This window comes from Equus caballus, chromosome 4 (genome assembly GCF_041296265.1).
Source record: "Equus caballus isolate H_3958 breed thoroughbred chromosome 4, TB-T2T, whole genome shotgun sequence".
NCBI lineage: Eukaryota > Metazoa > Chordata > Mammalia > Perissodactyla > Equidae > Equus > Equus caballus.
Genome location: NC_091687.1, coordinates 86691224 through 86703256, shown reverse-complemented (window position 1 = coordinate 86703256; position 12033 = coordinate 86691224). Strand labels below are relative to the sequence as shown.

At 38.4% G+C, this 12033-nt stretch overlaps 1 protein-coding gene across 6 annotated transcripts in view; it reads left to right on the top strand.

Annotated features, from left to right (window-relative positions):
- Positions 1-12033, top strand: part of GRM8 (glutamate metabotropic receptor 8) — a 710606-nt gene that overhangs the window by 45893 nt on the left and 652680 nt on the right. The window lies entirely within an intron of this gene.

The window sequence follows — 12033 nt, the reverse complement described above, 5'->3', positions numbered from 1 at the left end:
GACTATACCACAGTCTTACCTTATTATTTATTTATGTGATTTTCTGTCTGTCTCCTCCCATCCTACCTCCTTGAATGCTTTACAAGGCCAGGACCTGAGTTTTGCTCATTGTGGAATAAGCTTCCAGAACAGTGCTTGGCACATAGTAGGTGCTCCATAAATATGAATTGATTTGATTCAATGAATGACTCTATTGCTACTACTGGAAAAATAACTTACATGGCCAGCTGTACTAGTGGTGCAGCCTTCTCATTGATGAAAAAAACCTAGGGAAAAATTCCAGGTATAATAGAATGGCTTTTTTCTTTTTGGTCCCAAACCATGAGGATCCGTACAATTTGTCTTTCAGAAAACCAACAAGTGAAAAAAGGGCAAAGGTTATTGAAAACAGGTGGATACTGCCTGTGTGGCAGCTGTCACTGTAATCCTGTAGCTCCTATAACAGTGGTTATCTGGGCTCAGACTGTAACAGGGAATGGAAATGAAGCCGTTTGTACATGAGCTACATTTGGCAAAGAGTAACAACTTATTGATTTGGGCTGTCCAGGCAGGCCATGTTTCTTCTGCATGTCTTTTCATTCCTAGTGTGGGTTGAATTGAGAACACAAATTCTACTCAAATGTATTAACAGCTTTCTAATATAAGCTATCGGTCATGAAGAAATGAAAAGCATTATTTGAAGCACTCCAAAAGGCCAGGGTTTCAAGCTGGTTTATTTTACCTGATGTGTTATAAAAAAAAAAAAAAAAAGAAAGAGGAACCCTGCATTAATGCCAAATCAGAGATGCATCAGTAGGGTTTTCTCAATTGAACTGAATAATATATTAGTGAGCGCTTCTAACTAGCAAATGTGATCGGGAGCATCGTGGAAATAAAGACTGAAAAGTGCCTCAACAGCTTTAAAATTCACAGATGGCAAATCAAATGAAAGATCTGGTTATCACCCTCCGAACACTCTGTAAAATGCACATCCAAGGGCTAGGAAGTTTCTAAGGGCAACTGCTGCACTTTTGGAACCCTCAGTGGAAGCTTCGGTTCTCTGATATTAAGCATTTCTAGTGTCTTGTTGCAGACTGGGGAAGCTGCTTTCCTGACAGCACAGCTTCTGTACGATAAAACTGTGAAGCCATTGGGCTTTTCTGGGAGTGTCTGAAGGCAAAAATGGGAGAGTCGGATACGTATAATAATGCACTGGAGATTACTATCCCATGTACTAGGTTTCATAAAGTCTTACATAAACAGCTTGATATAGAATATTACTGAACAGTAAAAGCTGCTTTTAGTGTTTGTGCTTCCTCTCTACAATTCAGTGAATGTTATGTACGTTAGCTGTATGGCTTGGCTACTACATTTTTTTATGCTATGGAAATGTAACTTAATTAATGAACTCCATCATCAGTTAGAACTCGAACGCATTTTGGCCATGACTCTTATATTTAGCACATGTTATATTTAAAAAATGTTCAATTTAATCTAGCTTTATTTGCATTACATGCATTTAAACAATTTTATAAAAATAAAACAAGGGGCAGCCTGGTGGTACAGCAGTTAAGTGTGCATGTTCTTCGTTCACTGGTTCGGATCCCGGGTGTGGACATGGCACCACTTGGCACGCCATGCTGTGGTAGGCGTCCCACATATAAAGTAGAGGAAGATGGGCATGGATGTTAGCTCAGGGCCAGTCTTCCTCAGCAAAAAGAGAAAGATTGGCAGCAGTTAGCTCAAGGCTAATCTTCTTCTTCTTCAAAAAAAACCCCAAAAATAAAACAAACAAAAAAATAAATAAAACAAAAATTTCTACAATTAGGACATCCTTTGTCTAGTTTTGAGGAGTTTCTCCTTTCTTTTTCTTCTCTCCCTCTTCTGCCTCGCCTACTGTTTCTTCCTTCCTGAAACCATTCATGCAACCCTATAAAGTCCCAAGTTTAATCACTTGCTTTCTTAAATATTTGTTATCTAACGCAAAAATGTAGAAATATACTTGATAATAGTTACCTATCCATAAAATAAATATAATTTATAGCATGGATCTCTGTTAGATGTCCTATTATAATATAGATCAAACGATGTCTCCTGGAACATAATTTATGGTGAAAACCTGACATGTACCCTTTGGCCTCTAAGAAAAGTCTTAGGTCTGTCTTCTACTTAATGTGAGAGAATTGTCTAAATAGTATAGGCCCAAAAGCTCTGACTTCATTGAGCTAAAAAGACAAAGGTATTCTAAAGATGAGGATTCTCGATCCCACTTCTGTGAATGACCAGTAGGTCAGAGAGATCTCAAAAGAAGAGAATGGCTGATTAATTTTTAAGAAGGCTAGGAGGAAACAGGGCATACTCGGAGAGGTTCATGATCTTACATAAATGAGTGAGTGAACGTTTCATTTGTGTGGAGGCTGGCTTTGGAGTTAGATGAACTTGAGTCCAAATTCTGGCTCATCCATTTACTAGGTCTTGAATGACTACTTAAATGTCTCAAAGTCTATATTGGTAAAATGGGGATCAGTAATAAATACCTTGTAAGATTATTGTAAGGACTAGGAATATGTACGGAAAGTGCCTGGTGCCCAGGAGGCAATAATAGATGGTAGCTATTAGCAATATCTGTTTGTAAACAAGTAAAATGCAGTGCATTGAGAATCTGCAAAATTCTGTTTCTGTGGTGATATTTATAATATTTATGAGATAGAACTCATGGTATTGAATATAATATACACACACAACACACAGGCACAAGTGCGTACATGCACACACATTCTCAGTCAGAGTTTGTTCCTGAGATACTGGATTCAAGAAGGCCTCTTTCAATCTTTCAGCCTTTCATTTCCCAGTGAAGATACAGCTCTTTAAAGGCAGGGTCCAAATTCTGCATTTTACCTAATGCCTCAACGGGTACAAAGAGTGTGCTTAACAAGTATTGAAAGATTAAAGTATGTTCCCAAATAACCTATGTTTGGGACAGTGGTTATTCCCACTTTTTCTTTCTTGAGCTTATGACAAGTTCTTTTCCTCCCTTCCTTCTTATGAATTCAGGCACAAGAAGACGTGTGCCTATGGTCCGTTCTCATGGTACAGTGGTTAAGTTCCCATGTTCTGCTTTGGCAGCCCGGGGTTTACAGGTTCGTATCCCGGGTGCAGAGCGAGCACTGCTCGTCAAGTCACGCTGTGGCGGCATCCCACATAAAATAGAGGAAGATTGGCAACAGATGTTAGCTCAGGGCCAGTCTACCTCATAAAAAAAAAAAAAAAGGAGAGAGATGGAGAAAGATGTGCCTGGAACAATCTTTCTCCACAGCGTCATTCACACACACACACACACAGAGCAGAAGACGAGGGGGAAAATGGGTTCCTGGGGGGCCCCTTCTCCATTCCCATCCTCTTTTCTTCCAGGGATGATGGAGTCATTTCCCGATTTCACCCTGTTGGCACTCATGGAGAAGAAAGGATGAAGGTCTCAGAGAGTTACTGTATTTGAGGCTATTCAAAAAGTGTTTGGGTAAAGTTTTTACTGTTCTTACCACCATAATGCTGCCTCTATTTTCACAGTTGGGAAAACACATTTTACCACAACAGAAAGAATAACCACAAAAAGTAATAAAACCACAGTGGCCTACATGTGTTGTGATGAGTGGGTCCCTCTGTGTCAATCCTCTTATTAGATCATGGATCTCTGCCTTGATTGTCAAGGGGGTCATGTATTAAGATCACTAAGCATATTTTAGTAAATCCTGACCCTGAGTAAGGTTAAAGACTTGTTAGGAAGGCTTAATTAAGATAGAAGTGTGGAAAAGCATGGACTTATAACACGGTACACTTGAGAAGCAGTCCCATATCTGCCACTTACTAGCTATGTGACCTTGGCTGAGTTGTTTAGGGCTATTTTAATCATCTTTATAACGGAAATAATACCACTTACACTTACCTTAGAGTTTTTATATGGATCAAATGGGATAAATTAAGAACAATATTTAGCACAGCATAGGTGTTTGAAAAAGGTCAACATCTTTCCCCTCTCCCTCATTTTATCTGTAAAAAGAGACTAGTCACCTTGCCCACCTGTGTCAGAGTAACACACAAGTATTTATTTGTGGCTATCAAACAAGACAATATAAAAGCACTTTGTAAAATGTAAAGCACAATATCAATATAAGCAATGGGGACAATAGATTTTATGATCCTAGGTATGACAAAGCTGTGCATCTGTTGAGAACTTGGTGAAGATTACAAATTAACTTTGACTCCCTTTGAAATTCATTAGTAATAGAGAGGTGAGTAGTTTTTGCATCCTATGTGTACTGGGTTGAATAGTGTTCCCCAAAATTCATGTCAACTTGAAATCTCAGAATGTGACTTTATTTGGAAATAGGGTCCTTTTTTTTTTTTTTTTGGTGAGGACAATTTGCCCTCAGCTAACATCTGTTGCCAGTTCTCCTCCTTTTGCTTGAAGAAGAGTGTCCCTGAGCTAACATCTATGCCAGTCTTCCTCTACTTTGTATCTGGGATGCTGCCACAGCATGGCTTGATGAGCAGTGTGCAGGTTCGTGCCTGGGAGCCAAACCCATGAATTGTGGGCCGTCAAAGTGGAGTGCATGAACTCAACCACTGCGCCAGCAGGCTGGCCCCTGAAAATAGAGTCTTTATAGATGTAATTGGTAAGTTAAGGTGAAATCATACTGGATTACAATGAGCTGTAATCCAGTGATTTGTATCCTTATAAGAAGAGAAAACAAAGATACAGACACACACACAGGCAGAAGGCCACATGAATATGGAAGCAGAGATTGGAGTGATACATCTGAAAGCCAAGGAATGCCAAGAATTGCCAGCAACCAAAAGAAGTGGGAAGAAGCAAGAAAGGATCCTTTCTTAGAGCCTTTAGAGAGAGCATGGCCCTGTTAATACCTTGATTTCGACTTCCAGCCTCCAGAACTGTGAGAGAATAAATTTCTGTTGTTTCAAGCTGCTCAATTTGTGATGCTTGGTTATGGCAGCCTTAGGAAACTAATATGGTATACCTCTCCCCTTTTTATTGGTTTTATTTTGCATAATTTAAAATGATGTAAATATGCTACTTTAACTTGAAAATAAAGATTAGTGAGAGGTCTTAGAACTTCACTGAAATCCTGCTGCAAGTGGAAATTAAGTTGACATTATCTACATATAAGAGCTCCCAAAGTATTGATTACTTTTGAAAATTCCCCAGAGGAGTTGGGATGAACTCATGTTTGGGCAAAGCTTTGAGCTTCCAGCTAGTGAGTCCTATACATTTGCTAAACAGGTGAACTTACCATGGACCAGAAGAGGTGGTGGGGGTGGTCTAATGAAACTTGATAGGGAGATTTTCATAATTGAATTCTCCTTTTAAAATTAAAATCATCTTGAGAGGGGGCTTTGGGGAGAAGAAGAAGAAGAAGAAGAAGAAAAAAAAAAAGATTGGCAACAGTTGTTACTCAGGTGCCAATCAAAAACAAAATCCTGTTGAGTGTCTTGACCATGGCCACATAACTGATCTGAAAGTCCTGTTTTACCTCCCGAACAATTTTGGGCTATCAGGTAGGCTGCAGAAGGGAGGGAAATTAGGCAAGTGTTAGCACTTTCAGGGAGAGATTCTATTTCTTCTTGGTATGCCCCCAAACCAAGAGCAGGCCCTCCCCCAGGCCTCTGGTGAACATTTGTTGAGTCACCGTGTGGTTGGATACAGGGAATGGCAGCTTAATCGGGTTGATACTTCCTGTGGGAATTGAATCACACATCCAGAATGTCTCAGTTGCTGCTCAATTTTAACTCACTGTAGAAGACCAAAGAAATGCAGAGGGTTTGATGAGGTTTAAATCTGTGCGGTCTTTCCATGTTTCCCCAAGCTCAGCATCATAGTGCTTGTGGTTAGTTGGTACCAAAGCTGTTTCTTTCTCTTCCCTAAGAAAAATGTACACATGGTACTATTTCCAGATGTAACTTAAAGCACGCCTGGTTATTTGACCTACATCTACAATAAAGCAAAGCTGAAGTTAAACATCCTAAAAATCGATAGTATAATGAACTGAATCTTATTTTGTCTGCAGACTTTTTTGTTTTTCTATATAGAGGATCTTTCTGCTTAAAATAGGCACTGCCATCGTCATCGTGTTCCTCTGGCTAATTAAGAATCCTTTGCAGTGCTTGCACTCAGGGAAAATGGGAATGGTTTGTGCTTTTGTAAATGGAGGCACAATTTGCATCACTTTTAACAATAGGCAGCGTGGTTTCAGACAAGGCTGCTGACAGGTGGCGGGATGGTTTTAGGACAGAATGCAAGGAAATCCTATCCTCATGTGCCTCTGTTTTCTCATCATGTGGCACAAATTTTAAAATCTAAGGCTTGGAACTGCCTGTACTTGTCATCCTGAAGGAAAGATCAACATCTAAACTAGTGGAACTTGACTTTTGTGATGTGCAATCTCTGCAAAGCCCGCAAAGTGTCGCTCCCCATGTTACACACCAGTAGACAGCTGTGAAAGAAGGGACTAACTATTAGCAGTGGTTTCAAAGTACTTTGTCACTTTTGTAAACTTGCAATAGGCCTGACTTTCTTCATCCATGACATTGGTTCCCATTTTATTTGAAAGCTGTTTTAATTTCTACTTAATAAGCATTAGATGGGTTGTCCATTAGCAATCATCTTTAAACAGGGTTGAGCTGAAAATCCATCAGAGAATATGAAATGAAAAATAGCATACTTTAGCACTGGACAATATAAGCCAGAGGTTAAATCCTAGAATAAGATAATGGACCAAAAATCTCCGCATGGTATCTCAATGAGAGGAAGCATACAGCAATAGCTAGTACCCATTGAAGGCTCACTGTGCACCTATGCAGCCAGTGCTTTACATGAATTAGCTCACTGAGCCTTCCCAGAAGCTGTGCCAGGACTCTCACCACAACTGCTCTTCTTTTCCCTTCATAGGAAACTGCTGCTTAAATTGGTTCATTAACTTGACTGAGGCCACAGAGCAGACATGGATTTCAAATTCAGCACTGTCTGCACACACACATGCTCTCTGTGACATAAAGACCTGTTGACTTTTGTCCAGTTTGCAAGCACTGTGTTTGACCTGTACCTGAAATAGCATAAATACTAGTTAAACAAAAATTAACTATCTGGTAGTCAAGAATCAAGGAAAGCCTCATAAAGCCCAGATAAACAAAAATATCTCTTTGATGATTCCACGTCTAGAAAGAAAAAGACACATAGTATGCATAGGATTTGGAGTTTGGATTTCAAAGTCTTTTTGCTAAAGAAGTGGTACTGAGCTTACATGTTTTATTGCCCGGAGAAGTAAATTTATAGAGTATAAACATTTTCTTAGACTACTCTCTGTGCCCCAAATCTTTGAATATTAGATTCACCTGAAATAAGGAAAATGACAAGCAATATTGTCCCCTTTACCTTACACCAGCTTTCTTAGCTCGAATAGTGTTCAATACTTGGTTCCCACAAATAAACGGGCAGTATCAAAGAAGTTGCTAGCATGTTTTATTGTTTTCCTTCCTACTGTTTGCTCCTTTCTCAGAGGGTTGTTTTCTCTGTGCTATTTTTCTCTTTTTCTTTTTATGACAGACATGTTGCCTTTCTCATTGAGGGAGATGAAAGAAGCTGTTTTTGTTTAGTGACAGCAAAAAAACATAACAAAGCAAAACAAAATACACACATAAATCAATGAATTTTGAGTTGCGAAGCATGTTAGGAAAAGGTATTGTTCCTTTGGTCACGACCCTCTCTCTCTCTCTTGCTAGGATATGCACAGAGATGGTTAATTGACAACTCCTCTAAGATGAAAAGCTTGAAATAAAAATAAAAATCACAGTTTTTGGGGGCCAGCCCGGTGGTGTAGTTAAGTTTGTGGACTCCGCTTCAGTGGCCAGGGGTTCGCTTGTTCTGATCCCGGGCGCAAACCTACACACTGCTCGCCAAGCCGTGCTGTGGTAGTGTCCTGCATACAAAATAGAGGAAGATTGGCACAGATGTTAGCTCAGCGACAATCTTCTTCAAGCAAAAAGAGGAAGACTGGCAACAGATGTTAGCTCAGGGCCAATGTTCCTCACCGAAAAAATAAAAAACACCCCAAAGTTTTGGGCCCTTCCAGTTTCTTTGACAATTGTCTGTCTGCACAGGTTGTTGAGGTTTTGTGAAAATATCTTCTTAAAAAGTAGTTTACGAGTAAACATAAAAAATTAAGTAATTTTGCACTTGAGCATTTAAAAATTGAATTAGAATCCCTTTTGGAAATGGGCTAAAAATCCTGAGAATTTGTTCTAAGGAAGTAATCCTATTGAAGCAAAACCAACTAACTAATCAAGTAACCATCCTCAAATCCCTATGCCTAGATGTGCTACTGTCATGTAAATAAACAATCTAGAAACAACCTAAATGACTAATAATAGTATATGAACTCATAATTAAATTATAAAGCAAATACAGAGTGCTTACCACATATCAAGCACTCTTCTAATCACTGTACATTAATTCATTTAGTCTTCACAAAAACTTTATAAAATGGGTACTGTTATTACCATCCCTTTGTTACAGATGAGGAAACTGAGGCACAGAGAAATGACTTGTCCAGTGTCATACAGCTATAAAATGGTAGACTTAGGATTCAAACCCAGGCAGTCTTGCTTAAGGCTGTGCTCTTAAGCCCCAGGCAGTCTTGCTTAAGGCTGTGCTCTTAAGCGCTCACTTTATTATCTTTAAATTATGATAAATTAACAGGTTATTAGGCAACACTAAAGATGGTAATTATAAAGTGAGTGTAATAATGTGGACCATATACAAAATACTATGTTAACAGCCAAAGGATATCTGACTGTTATGTACATACGTATGCTCTTGATAGGCAATGTTTGTATGGAGTGGGATTGAAAAGCATCATGCAATAATAAAGTGGTGGTTTCAGGAGGTGGGAATTCCACCCCCCCCAAAATTATACATCATATTATTTTTTCATAAATAAATATATTAAAGCAAATTAATTACGTTAAAGTGCTCATTATTCATATTTATATTGCTGCTAATTCTGTAGGTGTTGTTATTGCATATATTCCCCACTAATTAAGAATTTATAACGTAGAGAGAGACTTAGCGAATGTCTCTTTCAACTGAAAGTTTTTTTTGCTGTTCTTCATTTACCATCCATTCATTTATTTATCCAACATTTGTTGAATGTTGGGTTTTTTGTACGAGGCCCTATTTAGGTGCTGGGGAAAACAAAGATGTATAAAAAACTAAATATCTGTCTTCAAGGAAAAAAACCAGTCATTTTTTTGGAGGAGGGAGTAGACAGGCAAGTACACAACCTCAAAACAGCAGCATGAGTGTTAGGAAGAGGGAGGTTCTGAGTCTGGCAGGAGCATGGGGAAGGGTACCTCACCTTTTCTTATTGGGCTCATAGAAGGGATCCCAGAGAAGACGTCCTAAGTCTGGAAGGAGGCGTAGAAAATGGTCACAGGAAGATGGTGGAGAAGGGCATTCTGGGTAGGCAGGAGAGGGAGGTGAAAGTGCAAATGTCCAAGGGACAGAGAACTCGTTACATTGAGGAATATTTAAGTAATTCAGTAAGTCCAAGGTGAGTAATTAGGATTGCTGAATCCAGAATTGTTTGTCTCCACGGGACAGAATTCTGCGACTACAGAATTGAAAGGCTAACTAGTTTTGTCCAATTTGAGCATGGGAATCTTGACTAATAATTAGTTAAAATTTTCCCCAGTCATTTATCTGTAACCATACCGAGACTCTGGTATTTCTGAAGATGACAAAATTGTTTGTTTTGCGTGACTGATACCCTGCTCCATAAAGAAGACTACGTATAATATAACATTACTCATCCTCGCACACTATTTTTTTCTATCATCTATCTAATCGTCTATATCTATATTTAAACAGTGATAGAAGACAAACCAACCTTAAGGAATATATAATAGGATTTGATAGCAGTTTCCAGTTCCTTCGTATTAACATGTTGGTGATAATACTTCACTTCTGTAGTTAAGAGAATATTTCTGTTACAGCCTGTGTTTTTCTTCTGATTTGCTTTTTACTTCCTGCTTCTGGGCCATTATTACTAAGTGGTTTTTTACCTAGGCAAAGTTAAGTCTTTCTTGAGTTTCTATCTCTGATTTTCATCAAAATATTTTTTGGAGTTTATTTTGGATTCACAAGCGGTAGACAATGGAACTGTTAATGACTTCTGCTGCATATAAGCTAGTCTGCAGAATAATGGCCCCTCAAAGATATCCATGCCTTAATCCCTGGGACCCTGTGAATATGTTAGCTTACGTGGCAAAAGGGACTTTGCAGATGTAATTAAGGTTAGGGATCTTAAGATGGGGAGATTACCCAGTAGGTAAATCATCTATAAAAACAAAATCTGAGCTGTGCATTATTGAGGGACTATTTATCAGTATCACTATTTCCCAATTTTTAATAAAGTATACACAACCACTTTGGATGAGATAAAATATGATTTTAAACAATAATTTTCCTTCCCTCTTACCTATTTGCAAATCTGAACAAGACTATTTTTTCTTTTAAAAATTTGATTGACTTTACTTTTTTTCTCTTTAAGAGATGGTTAGTTTGGAAGATATTTTCTTCCATATTTATCTCAATGCATCAGCCATTTTAATTTTTTGGGTGGTTGCCACAAAGTTAAAAACATCTGCCTTTAAAGGGCACATCTCTTTTCTGGCTGGCACCTTGGATATCACATGGTCTTTGGTGATGGCTTTAGGAACCACCACATCCCAGAGCCCCAGATGCCCCCTCTGACGGCTTTGGCCTCTGGGCAGTCAGGATTCATGCAGGCTGTAGGATGTGGTAGACTCGATGACCCACTCATTCCCACTCCATGCTTCCGTTTCAATCCCACTCCATACTTCTGGGACTATTCATTATTACATGAAGTCTCATCTACCACAGGTCCGAATGTATCTTTCCTAAAAAATAACCACTCATGATAGGATTGTGTTGAACATAGTTCTGCTACAAAGAAGGTGTTGATTCTGAATCCCGGTGTTAGCATTGTAAAGGGTTGATTTTCTTTTCCAGAGACCATTATTTTGTCAGAAGCTTAATTATTTCAGAATTTTTGACTTTTGTCACTACAATATGCCTAGAATAATAGGGTTTTTTGTTTTTGACATGCAGAATTAACATAATGTGAGGTACAAAATTAATCTTCTTGGAGAGAATTCTGTCATTATCATCATCATAATAATTACCCATTATTGAGAAGAAAAAATGTTACCCTCTCATCTATTCTTTGATTAATTAATTAATTAATTGCTTTGTTTGGGAAGGACTCAAAGGGATGTTGAAACCATTGTAGAGGTTTCTTAGAAGCCACAAACAGTTTTTATCCTGTAGAAATCATAGTTCTGTTGGGGGAGAAAATCACACTGAAACAGAAGATAAATGAAAAGACATTTGAACAAAGTCATTGATATGACATTTCACTGTTGTGAAATTTGAATGCTGTGGACTGTGTTCTAGGACAGTAAGGTTAGGTGGGCAGAGTCAGAAAACCAAGGCTTTTTATAGGGGAAAAGCTTTGAATTAGATCTTAAAGAAAGTAATGTATTTTGAAATTAAGAAGTCCGTTTTAATCCAACTGAAAGTGGATTAAAGACTTAAACATAAGACCTGAAACTGTAAAACTCCTAGGAGAAAACACAGAGCCTTCATGACATTGGTGTTGGCAATGATTTCATGGATATGACACCAAAAGCACAGGCAACAAAAGCAAAAACAGACAAGTGGGACTACATCAAACTGAAAATCTTCAAAGCAAAGGAAACAATCAATAGAGTGAAAAGGCAACCTCTGGAATGGGAGAAATATAAACTATAGACCTGATAAAGGGTAATCACCAAAATAGTGTAGGAATTCCTACACTCAACAGCAAAACAACAAACAATCCAATTAAAAAAATGGGCAAAGGACTTGAATAGACATTTCTCCAAAGAAGACATACAAATGGCCAACAGGTATATTAAAAG